The 13,128-nt window shown below is 40.2% G+C and overlaps 1 pseudogene; it reads right to left on the bottom strand.

Moving 5' to 3' along the window:
- Positions 1-6,866: 6,866 nt before the first annotated feature.
- Positions 6,867-8,719, bottom strand: LOC139439084 (ferritin light chain pseudogene; annotated as a pseudogene).
- Positions 8,720-13,128: the final 4,409 nt, after the last annotated feature.

The following is a 13,128-nucleotide window of genomic DNA, read 5'->3' as shown; positions in this document are numbered from 1 at the left end:
TTTTTCTCTATTATACAATCCATTTTCAGTCTCAACTGAATCATTGGATCAGCATACAGTAATACTGTAATAGTTCTTATATTAATGGAAACAAACCTCTATTGAGTTCATATTTCCCTACTTCTTCTGCCCCATTCTTCTGTTTCCCCTTACAAGGAAACTTCTTGAAGGAGTTGCCTATATTTGCTGCTTCCTGCTTTTCTCTCCTTTACTCTTCTTCTCTTTTTTTACTACACTTTTTCTTTATGAGACTCTTCCCTTTACTCTTGCAACCATGTGAAATAAACTTTCATCCTTACTGTTTCAGTCTGCTAAGCTGCCAGAAATGGATTGGCTTGTACAATGGGCATTTATTATTTCACAAGTTTACAGTTTCAAGACTGAGAGAAATGCCCAAATCAAGGCACCAACAGGCAATGCTTTCTTCCTGAAGACCAGCTGGTGGTGATCCTAGACTCCTCTGCCACATGGCATGGCACACAGTGGTTTCTGCTGGTTTCTCCCTTCTCTTCCAGGTTTCATGGCCTTCAGTTTCTGACTTCCATGACTTATCTGTCAGTCTCTGTCACTTTCTCTCTCTCTCTCTCTCTCTCTCTCTCTCTCTCTCTCTCTCTCTCTCTCACACTTTCTCTCTCCATATTCATCCAGTTTATAAATCCAGTAAGAGAATTAAGATCTACCATGGCCACCCTAACTGAAGTGGCCTAACTGAAGTCTTAAACTGAAGTAATCTAATCAAAGTGCTCTACTTACAATAGGTTTACACCCAAAGGAATGGATTATCTTTAAGAATATGATTTTCTGGGAGCCATATAACTTCAATTATCACAATCCACACTCTGGACTCCAAAAAGATATGTTCTTTCCATAGGCAAAATATATTAATTCCATAAAAAATATCCCAAAAACCTTAAATCATTTCAGTAACAATATTAGGTACAAAGTTTCATCAAAATCAGTTACAGGTGTGGTATGTCCTGGGACAGAATTCCCCTCCGGCTATGGACCTGTGAAACTTAGAGAACAAATTATCTGCTTCCAATATACAATGGAGGACAGCCATAGGATAAATATTTCCCTTTCTATAGGGAGAAATTAGAAGGAAAACAGTGGTCACAGATCCCAAACAATTCTGAAACCCTGCATGGCTTAGATTTTAAGGTCTGAGAATCATCTATAGAATGATGCTTTGTCTTCTGGGTTTGATGGAGTGGCAGCCCCACCCTTTTCAAGGGCTTGTACAGTGGCCTTGCTCTCCCAAAACACTGGGCTGAGGTCTCCAACATCTCCAAGCATTGGGGGGACAGCTGTGTTCTTGGCTCCAACCTCAAGTATCTGGGTGTTGGCCTGCCTCTCAGAAATCCCCCAGACATCTGACAAACCTGGAATAGTAACAGTCTTGATGATCAGTGGGGTGGAAGCCCTGCTCTCTTCAAGCTCCAGGGCACACTCATCTTTTCCACATACGTGGGTGGGTCTGCTCTCTTGGCCTAATAATGTCTTTAGTCCAGATCTCAGCTTCCATGGTTCTGCCTTTGAGGTAATTTTTCCTTCAATATGAGCCTTTTCTGTCCCTTTTAATCCAGACTGACTGGTTCTGGTCATACAGATCTCACAAAAAAGTTGTTGGTGTCATGTGTAGCACACAGGGAATTCTGACTTGCACTGAAATAGCTGACTGGATCTATGTTGGCTTAAATCCTCACATGGGGTACTGTCCTGGGACACAGTTCTCTGGGGACTTGTTTTCCTGACCTCAGAATATTCCAAATCATCAGTTTCTGGTTTCTTTGTGCTGAAGAATTCTGTTCTCAGCCTATCCCTTTCCTCTTGCATTTTACTGTAGACTGCAAGGAGAAGCCAGGTCACACTTTTCATATTTATTTTGGAAATCTCTGCTAAATATCCAAGCTTGTCACTTTCAAATTCTGCCTGGTGTCAAAATCTGACACCAGGACTCAAATTTGCCAAATTCTCTGCCACTTAAAAACAAGGGTCACCTTTTTTCCAGTTTGCAATGATCCATTTATCATTTCTAAGTCCTCATCAGAAGTACCTTTGGCATCCATGTTTCTATGAACTCTCTCTTCAACACAATCTAGGCCTTCTCTATCAAGCATCTCATAATTCTTCCTGCCTCTGCTCATTAGCAGAGTTTTTTAAAAAACTTAAAAAAATATATTTTTGGTATTTTCAATACCAGCATCCCACTTTCCTGGTACCAAAATCTGTTTTAGTCTGCTTGGCTCCTGAAAGCAATATACCAGAAATGGGTTGGCTTTTACAATCAGCATGTATTAGTTTACAAGTTTACAATTTCGAGGCTGAGAGAAATGTCCAAATTAAGACATCATCAGGTGATACTTTCTTCCTGAAGTTCAGCTGCTGGTGATCCTGGATTCCTATGTCACATGGCAAGGCTTTTGGCTTCTGGCTTCTGTGGTTTCTCTATCAAGTTCTGTGGATTCCTCTCTCTCTATCTCTCCATATTCATCCAATTCATAAAGGAATACAGGAAGAGGATTAAGATCTACCCTGGGCCACACTGTAATTGAAGTAACCTAATCAAAAGGTCCTACTTAAAATAGGTTTAGGGAAATAGATGTGGCTCAAGTGATTGAGCTCCCATCACCACATGGGAGGTCCCTTGTTTGGTTCCCAGTGTGTACTTTAGAAGATAGTGAGCTGGTGAGATGGGCAGGCATGGCAAACTAATGCAACTAGATGATGCAACAAGAGATACAAGAAGAAAAACATAATGAGAGTCACAACAAAGCAGGGAATGGAGGTGGCTCAAATAATTAGGCACATTCTTCCCACATCAGAAGTCCTGGGTTTGGTTCCTGGTGTCTCCTAAAGAAACAAGGAAGACAGATGGACACAGCAAGTGCAAACCATGAGGGGGTGGGGAGAGATAAATAAAATAAATCTTAAAAAAAAAGAAATTCTTATATTAAAAAAAAAAAAAAGATTTCAGAAGTCTACCGGGGCAACTGCAGTCATCTTGGGCCCACTCTGCATGGATTGCTGCCCACACCTGCAGCTCCATCCCCACCCCAGGCAGGGGAGAAAGGGGTGTGAAGCTTCAATAGTCTCTCTGGGCAACTAGAGGCCTGCATGACTGGGATTATTTCACACAGCTGTGACTCTGTCCTACCCCTGGTAAAGGAGAAAGTTGGAAGAAGCTTCATTGGTCCTTGGCACAATGAGGCCAGCTTGAGCCTCCACAGCTTACAGCACCAACTAAGTGCTTGGCTCCTACTGCACAACCAGCAAGGGAGAAAGGGCAGGAAGCCCTAAAGAGAAAAACTGCACCCAGAATAAATACTCTAGTAAGCCAGATGCCAAGACACCAACCAAAAATTACAATCCACACCAAGAAACAAGAAGCTATGGCCCAGTTAAAGGAACAAGATAAGCCTCCAGATGACATAAAGGAATTGAGACAAGTAAGCATAGATGTTCAAAGAAATCTCCTTAATAAATTCAATGAGATCGCTAAAAGGATTAAGGATATTAAGAAGACACTGGATGAGAACAAAGAAGAATTTGAAAGTATACATAGTAAAATAGCAGATCTTATGGGAATGAAAGGTGCAATAAATGAAATAAAAAAACACTGGAGTCGTATAATAGCAAATTTGAGGAGGCAGAAGAAAGGATTGGTGAGTTTGAAGAAATGGCCTCTGAAAGTGAACATACAAAAAACAGATGAAGAATGGAAAATATTGAACAAGGTCTCAGGGAACTAAATGACAGTAAATGTGTGCAAACATATGTGTCATGGGTGTCCCAGAAGAAAAGAGAAAAGGGGCAGAAGGAATAATTGAAGAAATAATGCTGGAAAATTTTCTAACTCTATTGAAGGACATAGATATTCATGTCCAAGAAACACAACATACTCCCATCTGAAAAAATCTGAGTAGACCAACTCTGAGACACATACTCATCAGAATGTCAAAGGCCAAAGACAAAGAGAGAATTCTGAGAACAGCAAGAGAAAAGCTTTGCATAACATATAAGGGATACCCAATAAGATTAAGTGCTGATTTCTCACCAGAAACCACAGAGGCAAGAAGACGGGGTCTGATATATTTAAGATACTACAAGAGAAAAACATCAAGTCGAGAATCTTATATCCAGCAAGTCTGTCTTTCAAAAATGAGGGTGAGATTAGAATATTCACAGATAAACAAAAATTGAGAGAGTTTCTAAGCAAGAGACAGGATTTTCAGGAAATACTACAGGGTGTGCTAGAGCCTGAAAAGAAAAGACAGGAGAGAGAGGCCTGGAAGAGACTGTAGAAATGAAGATCATATCAATAAAAGTAACTAAAGTGTCAAAATAGTGATGAAAATAAAATATGACAGATAAAACTCATATAGTCAGGAATAAACTTAACCAACAATGTAAAGCACTTATATTCAGAAAATTGCAACTCAGTGTTAAAAGAAATAAAAAAAAGTCCTAAATAACTGGAAGAACATTCCATGCTCATAGATTGGAAGACTAAATATCATTAAAGTGTCAATTCTACTCAAATTGATATATAGAGTCAATGCAATCCTGATAAAAAGTCCACCAGCATTTAAAAAATGGAAAATATGATCATCAAATTTATTTGAAGGGTAAAGGGTCCTGAATAGCCAGTAACATCATAAAAGGAAAAGCAAACTCTCATCTCCAGACCTTAAATCATATTGCCTAGTTATAATGGTAAAACAGCATGGTACTGGCCTAAAGGCAGACACATAGAACATTGAAACCAAATTTATGGTTCAGAAACAGACCCTCACATGTATGGTCAAATGATTTTTGACCAGCTTGTCAAACCCACTCAACTTAGGCAGAACAATCCATTCAACAAATGGTGCTGAAAGAAGAAAAGAGAACCCCTATCTCACACCTTATCCAAAAATTAACTCAAAATGGATCAAAAACCTAAAAATAAAAGCAAGAACCATAAAACTTCTAGAAGGAGTTGTAGGAAAATATCTTCAAGACCTGATGGTAGGTGGTGAATTCTTAACAGAGATAAAAGGAGGACTGAGATGGACTACTGATGTTTATGTAGAAGTTTTAATTAGCTTTACTGTAAAATGTGGAAATGTATAGAGTGGATGGTAACACATAGTGAGTAAAAGCTAGTTTATAAATGGGGATATGACTGAAAATGGTAGTCTAGGTATGTAAATGCCAATTGACAGAATGCTAGGAAATAATCTAGGAACTGAACAGCACAGTAAACCAAGAGGTGGATGAGAACTGTGGTTGATGGTATAGATGCAAGAGGGTCCTTTGTGAGCTAGAGCAAATGTATATTACTACTGCAGGGTGTTGAGAATGTGGGGAAGCATGGGAAAAGTACAGCTGGAGTGACCTATGGACTGTGGTTAGCACTAATAATATAATATTCTTGCATCTATGTGAAAGATGTACTGTGTTAATAATGAGGCAGTATGGAAAATGTGAACCAAATGTACACTATGGACATGGTAACAATCAGATGATATTATCTTATCTGTAGCAAATGTTCCACCACAGTGTGATGTGTTGATGGAGGGGTGTTGTTTGGGAATTCTGCACATGTGCATGATTGTTTTGTAAGTTTACAACTTCTGTCATAAAAAATACATTTGAAAAATAGTAATAAGGTGGGTTGGAGGAAAAACACACCAAATGTAAGATAAGGACTATGATTAGTAGTAAGATTTTGACAATATTCTTTCATAATTTGTAACAAACATCTCATGACAATGCAAGGTTGGTGGAGGGTTGATGTATGGGATCCCTGTATGATGTTATGCATGTTTGCTTTGTAAGTTCACAACTTTTACTATACAATTAAATTTTATGTATGTTCATATAGAAATATAAAAATAATAGTAATAGGTTGTTTGGGGAAAATACTTTGGTTAGTAGTAATATTTTGACAATAACCTTTATTTTTTAAAAATATTTCTCTATTTTTAAAAAATGTTACATTAACAAAATATGAGGTCCCCGTATACTCCCTACCCCCCTCACCCCACTCCTCCCACATCAACAACCTCTTTCATCATCATGGGACATTCATTGCATTTGGTGAATACATTTTGGAGCACTGCTGCACCATATGGATAATGGTTTATATTGTTTACACTCTCCCACAGTCCAAGTGGGCCATGGCAGGACAAACAATTTACAGCATCTGTCCCTGCAGTACTACCCAGGACAACTCCAAGTCCTGAAAATGCCCCCACATCATCTCTCTTCTTCCCTCTCGCTACCCTCAGCAACTACCATGGCCACTTTCTCCACATCATGGCAATGCTCTTTAATTATTAGCTAAAAAGTTTTAACAACAATGCAAATTATTGGTGGTAGGGTGAGTTATGAGAGTCCTGTATGATGTTACATATGTTTGTTTTGTAAGTTCACAAGTATTATTATACACTTACAGTTTATGTATGTTTATGTAGAGTGATATACTCCAATAAATTAATTTTAAAAATATATTTTAAAAATGTAAAAAAAAATAGGTTTACACCCACAGGAATGGCTTAGCTTCAAGGACATGATTTTCTGGGGTCTGTATAGCTTCAAATCATCACTCATACCACTCCACTAAAATGGCTCTTATTATGGTGACCAGTGGCCTTCATGTTACTAAATCTTATGGCCCATTTTTATTTTATTTATTTATTTATTTATTTATTTATTTATTTTGAGGCAAAAAGCTTTATTGTTTACACTTGGTTCAGGGCTTGTTAGAGGGCTACAAGATGGCAGTTAGAAAGATGCCTCCTGGCTGGAGGGGTTCAGCCAGGAGCCTGGAGGCTGGGGGAATAGAGCCCTCCCCCATGGCCTCTGGGCTCCAGAGGCTCCTAGTTGTACTTGAGAGTGAGCCTTTCAAAGAGATCCTCGCCCAGCCCTGCCTGCAGGCCAGCAAGCCTGCGGAGGTTTGTCAGGTGGTTGCCCATCTTGTTGATCAGTTTCACCTCCTCATCTAGGAAATGGTTCTCCAGGAAGGCACAGAGAGGGGGGTCTGTGTTGGCAGATCCCAGGGCACGCAGATTCAAAAGGGCCTGGTTCAGGGACTTCTCTGGACAAGGCAGCTTCCAGGGCATCCAGGGTATTACCCCACTCATCTTTGAAGGTTTCTGCGCATCCTGGAAGAGGGCGCGGCCACCGAGCCGGTTTTGCATCTTCAAGAGATGCTGGTGCCCTTGTGCTTCTCCTTTGCCAACTCGCAGAAGAAGTGGTCCACGCCCTTCAGGGCCACATCGTCGTGGTTGAAATAGTAGCCCTAAGAGAGGTGGGTGTAGGAGGCCTGCAGCTGCAGGTTGACCAGGTGGTTTACAGAGGCCTCCACGTCAGCGGAATAATTCTGACGCATCTGGGAGATCACGGTTGGTGGAAGATGAGGAGCTAACCACAAAAAAGCAGTGTTAGTTGGTCCTGGCAGCAGGGGATGGGCCAGAAATTGGTCCCAGAGGTTGTAACTGGAGAAGCAGTTGCAAGGTGGTGGATGCCCAGAAGGTGTGGGGAAGAGTCCCCGGTCTGTTCTGTTCAAACACTGTTGATGCAAGAGACAGATACGCAGGACCGCCGGGCACACTGTTTATGGCCCATTTTTAGTTTTCCTCTTTCCTGATCTGTAAATAGCATGTGACAAGGGTGATCATTTCCTTCTTGAAACTTGGCTTTCATTCCATATTGTTCTCTTCTCATTTAAGTGCCTCAGCCTACTTGGGCACTTCTGCAGGTTCCTCCTCACATACCAGGTCTCTAAACATTGAGGGCTCAGTACTTAGATATCTTATTTTCTGTACCTACATTCACTTCCTTGGTGATGTCATCCAGTCTTATGGATTTTTATTTTTTTATTAAAAAAAATTTTTTTTTCCCTTTCCCGCCCCCCCCCTCAGTTTGTGGGAATCCGTGCCTCGTTTTGTTGCTTCATCTTGCTGCGTCAGCTCTCCGTGTGAGCGGTGCCATTCCTGAGCGGGCTGCACTTTTTTTGTGCTGGGTGGCTCTCCTTATGGGGTGTACTCCTTGCACGTGGGGCTCCCCTATGTGGGGGACACCCCTGCATGGTACGGCACTCCTTGTATGTATCAACACTGCTAATGGGCCAGCTCCATATGGGTCAGGAGGCCCTGGGTTTAAACCTTGGACCTCCCATGTGGTAGATGGATGATGCCCTATCTGTTGTACTAAATCCGCTTCCCAAGTCTCATGGATTTTAAATACTGTTATATTCTGACCACTCCCAAATGTATATTGATAATGCAGGCATCTCTGTTGATCTCCAGATTTGTGGTATTAACTGCCTACTTTACATCTCCACTTGGATATTGTTGACTGAGATATAACCAACTGAGCTGTAAGCAACAAAAACTTTTATTTGGGGTCTTAGAATTGCAATTTGGGGAGCACAGATTCAGACAGCAACCCAAACTGTGTCTCATCTTGGTGCTTCCAAGCAAGGAGTTTTAAAGAAGAAAGAGATTACTTAAGTTTTTTGTAAAGAATGAAGATTTGGTGTATGTTTGTGTTTTCCAAATGTCCTTCAAGTAAGCTTGATTTTGTAATTCTTTCATGTCATCCGGATGTCCCCAGAAACATTGTTATTTTTGGTTTTGCACACCTTGGCAGTTTGTGATATCTGGTTGAGTTGTGCATAAAAGTAACCTCCAGAATGTCCTCCTGGCTCCATTTTAAATCTCTCAGCCATAGTAACTACATTTTCTCTCCTTTAGGCATCCCAAAGAGAACATTTTCAAACTGAATTATTGGTCTGCCTACTCCCAAACTGTTTTCCTCTTAGTTTTTCCCATCTCAATTAGTGAAAATTTCATCTTTGCAGTTGTTCAGGAACTTTGGAGTATATCTTTGATTCCTCTCTTTTTCTCATACCCCACAGCTAATCAACACTCTACAGCTTCACACAGGGCATTAAGAATGAGCCTTTTGCTTCAGAGGTAATCACCGGACATTGTAAATCCTCACAGGGCCCACTTGATGGAATAGAGGAGAGTATGGGCCATGATGTGAACCAATGTATATGAGGTGCAGAGGTGCCCAAAGATGTACTTACCAAATCCAATGGATGTGTCATGATGATGGGAACGAGTGTTGTTGGGGGGGGGGGGGGGGAGAGGGGGGGTGGGGGGGTGGGGTTGAATGGGACCTCACATATATATTTTTAATGTAATATTATTACAAAGTCAATAAAAAATAAAAAAATTAAAAAAAAAAAGAAAAAAAAAGAATGAGCCTTTTAAAACTCATTCTTAAAACTGGTTAGGGCACAATGGCAGCAGAGTAGAGTGCTTCAAGAGTCAGCTTGTCTTACAGTGCAGCTAATAATCAACCAGAGCGATCTAAATTATCTGTTTGGGGGGCTCAGGAGACCAGAAAATCATCCTGCAACATCCTTTAAAGAATGGAAGGATAATGCCCATTTGCAGTAAAGAATTGAGAGTAGAGCACTCCACACAATGGAGGCTTGTACCCATCTCCCACTGGTGGTGCAAAATGCCTTGGGAGCTATTCTCTGGCTGGAGTGGGAAGCTCCATGTCCCAAAAATGGGGGAGCAAGAGATGGTTGGGCACTGACTTCAACCACTGATTAGTAAATTTGGCTGGGTAAAGTCCAATCCTAAGAACAGCTGAAGTTTGAATCTGTCTGAGTTGGAAAGAGAGCCTCCATTACAGATAAGATTGTTGTGTATACCTGTGGCTCCATCCCAACCACTGTCAGGGGAGGAGGGGGCTGGCACTTCTTCAGTCTATCTGGGCAACTGCAGTCAGTTCTGACCTGCATGGCTTTATTTACTGCTCACACCTCTGGCTCCATTCCTGCTCCAGGCAGAGTAGGAAGGGAAGTGGAACTTCATCAGTCTCTCCAGGCAACTACAGATGGTCTTGGCCTGCACAGCTTGGAATACTGCACACAGCTGTGGCTCTGTCCCTACCTCTGGCAGGAGAGAAAGGAGGGTGCAGCTTCATCAGTTCCTAGGGCAATGTGGGCAGCTTAAGTCTCCATGGCTTACAGTACCAATCGTATCCTTAGCTCCTACTTCACAACCAGCAAGGGAGAAATGGGAAGAAATGGGTGAAAAAGAACTGAAAACATTCATATTGGCTAAGAGTCATTATAAAGTTCCAAATTAAGTTGAACCAATTATTAAAGAGGGTCTGTAGCAGAAAGACAATCAAATAGAAAGCCCTAGACTAAAGAGAGAAGCTGAGCCCTGAATAAATACATCTAGTAAGCCAGATGCCAAGACACCAACAAAAAATTTACAATCCATACTAAGAAACAGGAAGATATGGCTGAAAGGAAAAACTAAGCCTCCAGATGACATAAGGGAGTTGAGACAACTAATCACAGATGTTTAAACAAATCACCTCAATGAATTCAATGAGATGACTAAAGAAGGTAAGGATATTAAGAAGACACTGGGTGATCACAAAGAATCTGAAAGCATACATAGAAAAATAGCAGACCTTATGGGAATGAAATGCACAATAAATGAAATTAAAAATACACAAGAGGAAATAAAATGGGTAAACTCACAGAGGTGAACTCTAGAGTTTAATAATAGGAAATAGAATGTGGGGTGAGAATGGGAGCTGATGCTTAATGTATATGGTTAATTGTAAAAGTGTGGAAATGATTACAGTTGAGAGTAACACATTATAATGAGTATAGTGAACACTGCTGATTTATAAATGTGATTGTGGCTGAAAGCAGTAGTATTTGGAAGTAAATGTCAATTGAAAGGAAGTGAGAGAATAATCTGGATATATAACAATGATATTGCTGGTGGGAGAAGATTGTGGTTAATAATATAAACATAAATATAAGAAAGCTCTTCTTTTTCAAAGTGCTAAGAGTATGGTGATATAAGGGAAAATTATAGGTAATGAATCTTATGGACAATAGTTAACAGTAATATTGTAATATCATGCAGCAATGGCAAGGAGATATTATTTCAATACTAAGGAGGAGGCATAATAGGGAAGGAGGAGGCATAATAGGGAGGCATAAAGGGGTATGGGATTTTTCCTTTTGGAGTAATGAAAATTGAGGTGATGACAGCACAACTCTGTGATGAAAATGAAAGCCACCAAATTTACACTTTGAAAGGACTGTGTAAAACATGGGACTGTATAACACAGGGAATCCAGTGGTGGATGGTGGACTGCTGTTAAAAGGACAGATATGAGAACATTTTCACATGAATGATATATTAGTTAACTAAAGGGCTGCCAATGCAAAGTACCAGAAAATGTGTTGGCTTTTATAAAGGGATGTACTTGGGGTAAAAGCTTACAGGTCCAAGGTTGTGAAAAGTCCAGCACAAGGTACCATAAGAAGTGCTTTCTCATCAAAGTCAGCGAATAATCTCTGCCTGGGCTGTCCTTCCCCCCTGGGCTTTCTCTCTGTGGCTCAGCTGTTCTGTGTTCATCCTGATTTCAACTGCAAGCTGGCATAAGGCTTTTCTCTTGGGGCTTCCTATATCAGTCTCGGCTAGTGTGCTTTCTTTCCAATTTAAGCTGTAGGGTATCAGGCAAATGGCTCATCTCTCCTCAGGGCCGTAGCTGTTTGAGCCTTCTCCTTTCTGTCACCTGGCAGGATCAAAAATGGCAGAGCTCTCTCTTCCTGTGTCTGCCTCAGTCTTTCTGTGTTTCCATTTATATCAGAACTAACAAGAGGGCAGAGACCCAACTTGAGTTATGCCTTACTGATATAGCCCATTCAAAAGCCTCAATTTGATCTTATCAAGTAAGCCAATCAAAGGATCCTGTAGCAGTTTGACATAGTTATGAATTCCAAAAAAAGATATTGGATTATGCTTGTAATCTGATCTGTACCTGGGTGTGATTGAATTATGATTAGGGTGTTGAGTCCCCATCCCTTGGTGGGTGGGGACTCACAGATAAAAGGCATGGCATGGGAAGCAGTTGTGGAAAAAAGAAAAAAAAAAAATAAAAAGCATGGCAGAGAACAGATTTGAGCGTTTCTGATGTTGGAGTTTTGATGTTGGAGTTTGATGCTGAAGACTTAAACTGGAGCCCTGGCAAGTATGCTCACAGAGGAAAGAGAAGCCAGCCCCAGGAAGAAAAGAACCTTGAACCCAGAGAAAAGCAAGCCCCAGGAACGTAGGAACCCTCTCAGACTTTGGCAGCCATCTTGCTCCAAATAGACTTTGGTGAGGGAAGTAACTTGTGCTTTATGGCCTGATAAGCTTCTACCCCAAATAAATACCCTTTATAAAAACCAACCAATTTCTAGTATTTTGCATCAGCATTCCTTTGGCTGACTAATACAGACCTTTAGCTGAATTTAATACAATCAAAGGGTAGCACACCCAGAGGAATAGATTGGTTTACAGACATAATTTTTCTCTTTTTGGAATTCATAAAATAATCTCAAACTGTCAAAAATGATAAAAATATATAATATTAACATAGGGTGTTAATAATTGGATGGGTTGGGGGAAAATACACAAAATGTAAGATATGCACTATAGTTAGTAATATACATATATTTATAACTAGCAAAGTCTTGAACTTACAAAACAATAATGCATGATGTGCAGAATACCCATACAACATCCCTCCACCAACACCTTACATTGTTCTGGAACATATCTTACAGATTATGAGAGAACATCATGACTATTACCACTAACTATGGCCTATAGCATATACTTGGTATATTTTTTCTATATTCCTCTATTATTAACATATGTCCTTTTTTGGCATTGATGCAAGAATATTACAACGTTGCGGTTAAATATCACCTATAAATTACATTAATTGTATTTTCCCATGCATCTCCATATTCTTACCACCTTGAAGGGATGGTAAACATTTGTTCTAGTCGATAGAAGAACATTCTTGTATTTTTACTATTAACCACAATCCTCATTCACCTCCAGGTATACTATTTTTTAGTCCCCAGCTTAGATTATTCTCTAGCTTTCTTTCAATTGACATTTACATCCCTAGACTACTCCTTTCAGCCACAATCCCATTTATAAACGAGCTGTGTTAGTTATATTAAGTATACTTTGTCACTACTTTATTCATTTACATATTTACAGTCAAGTCAGTTAAAAATTCTACATA

This window comes from Dasypus novemcinctus, chromosome 6 (genome assembly GCF_030445035.2).
Source record: "Dasypus novemcinctus isolate mDasNov1 chromosome 6, mDasNov1.1.hap2, whole genome shotgun sequence".
Taxonomy (NCBI): Eukaryota; Metazoa; Chordata; class Mammalia; order Cingulata; family Dasypodidae; genus Dasypus; species Dasypus novemcinctus.
This window is presented reverse-complemented; position numbering and strand designations above follow the sequence as displayed.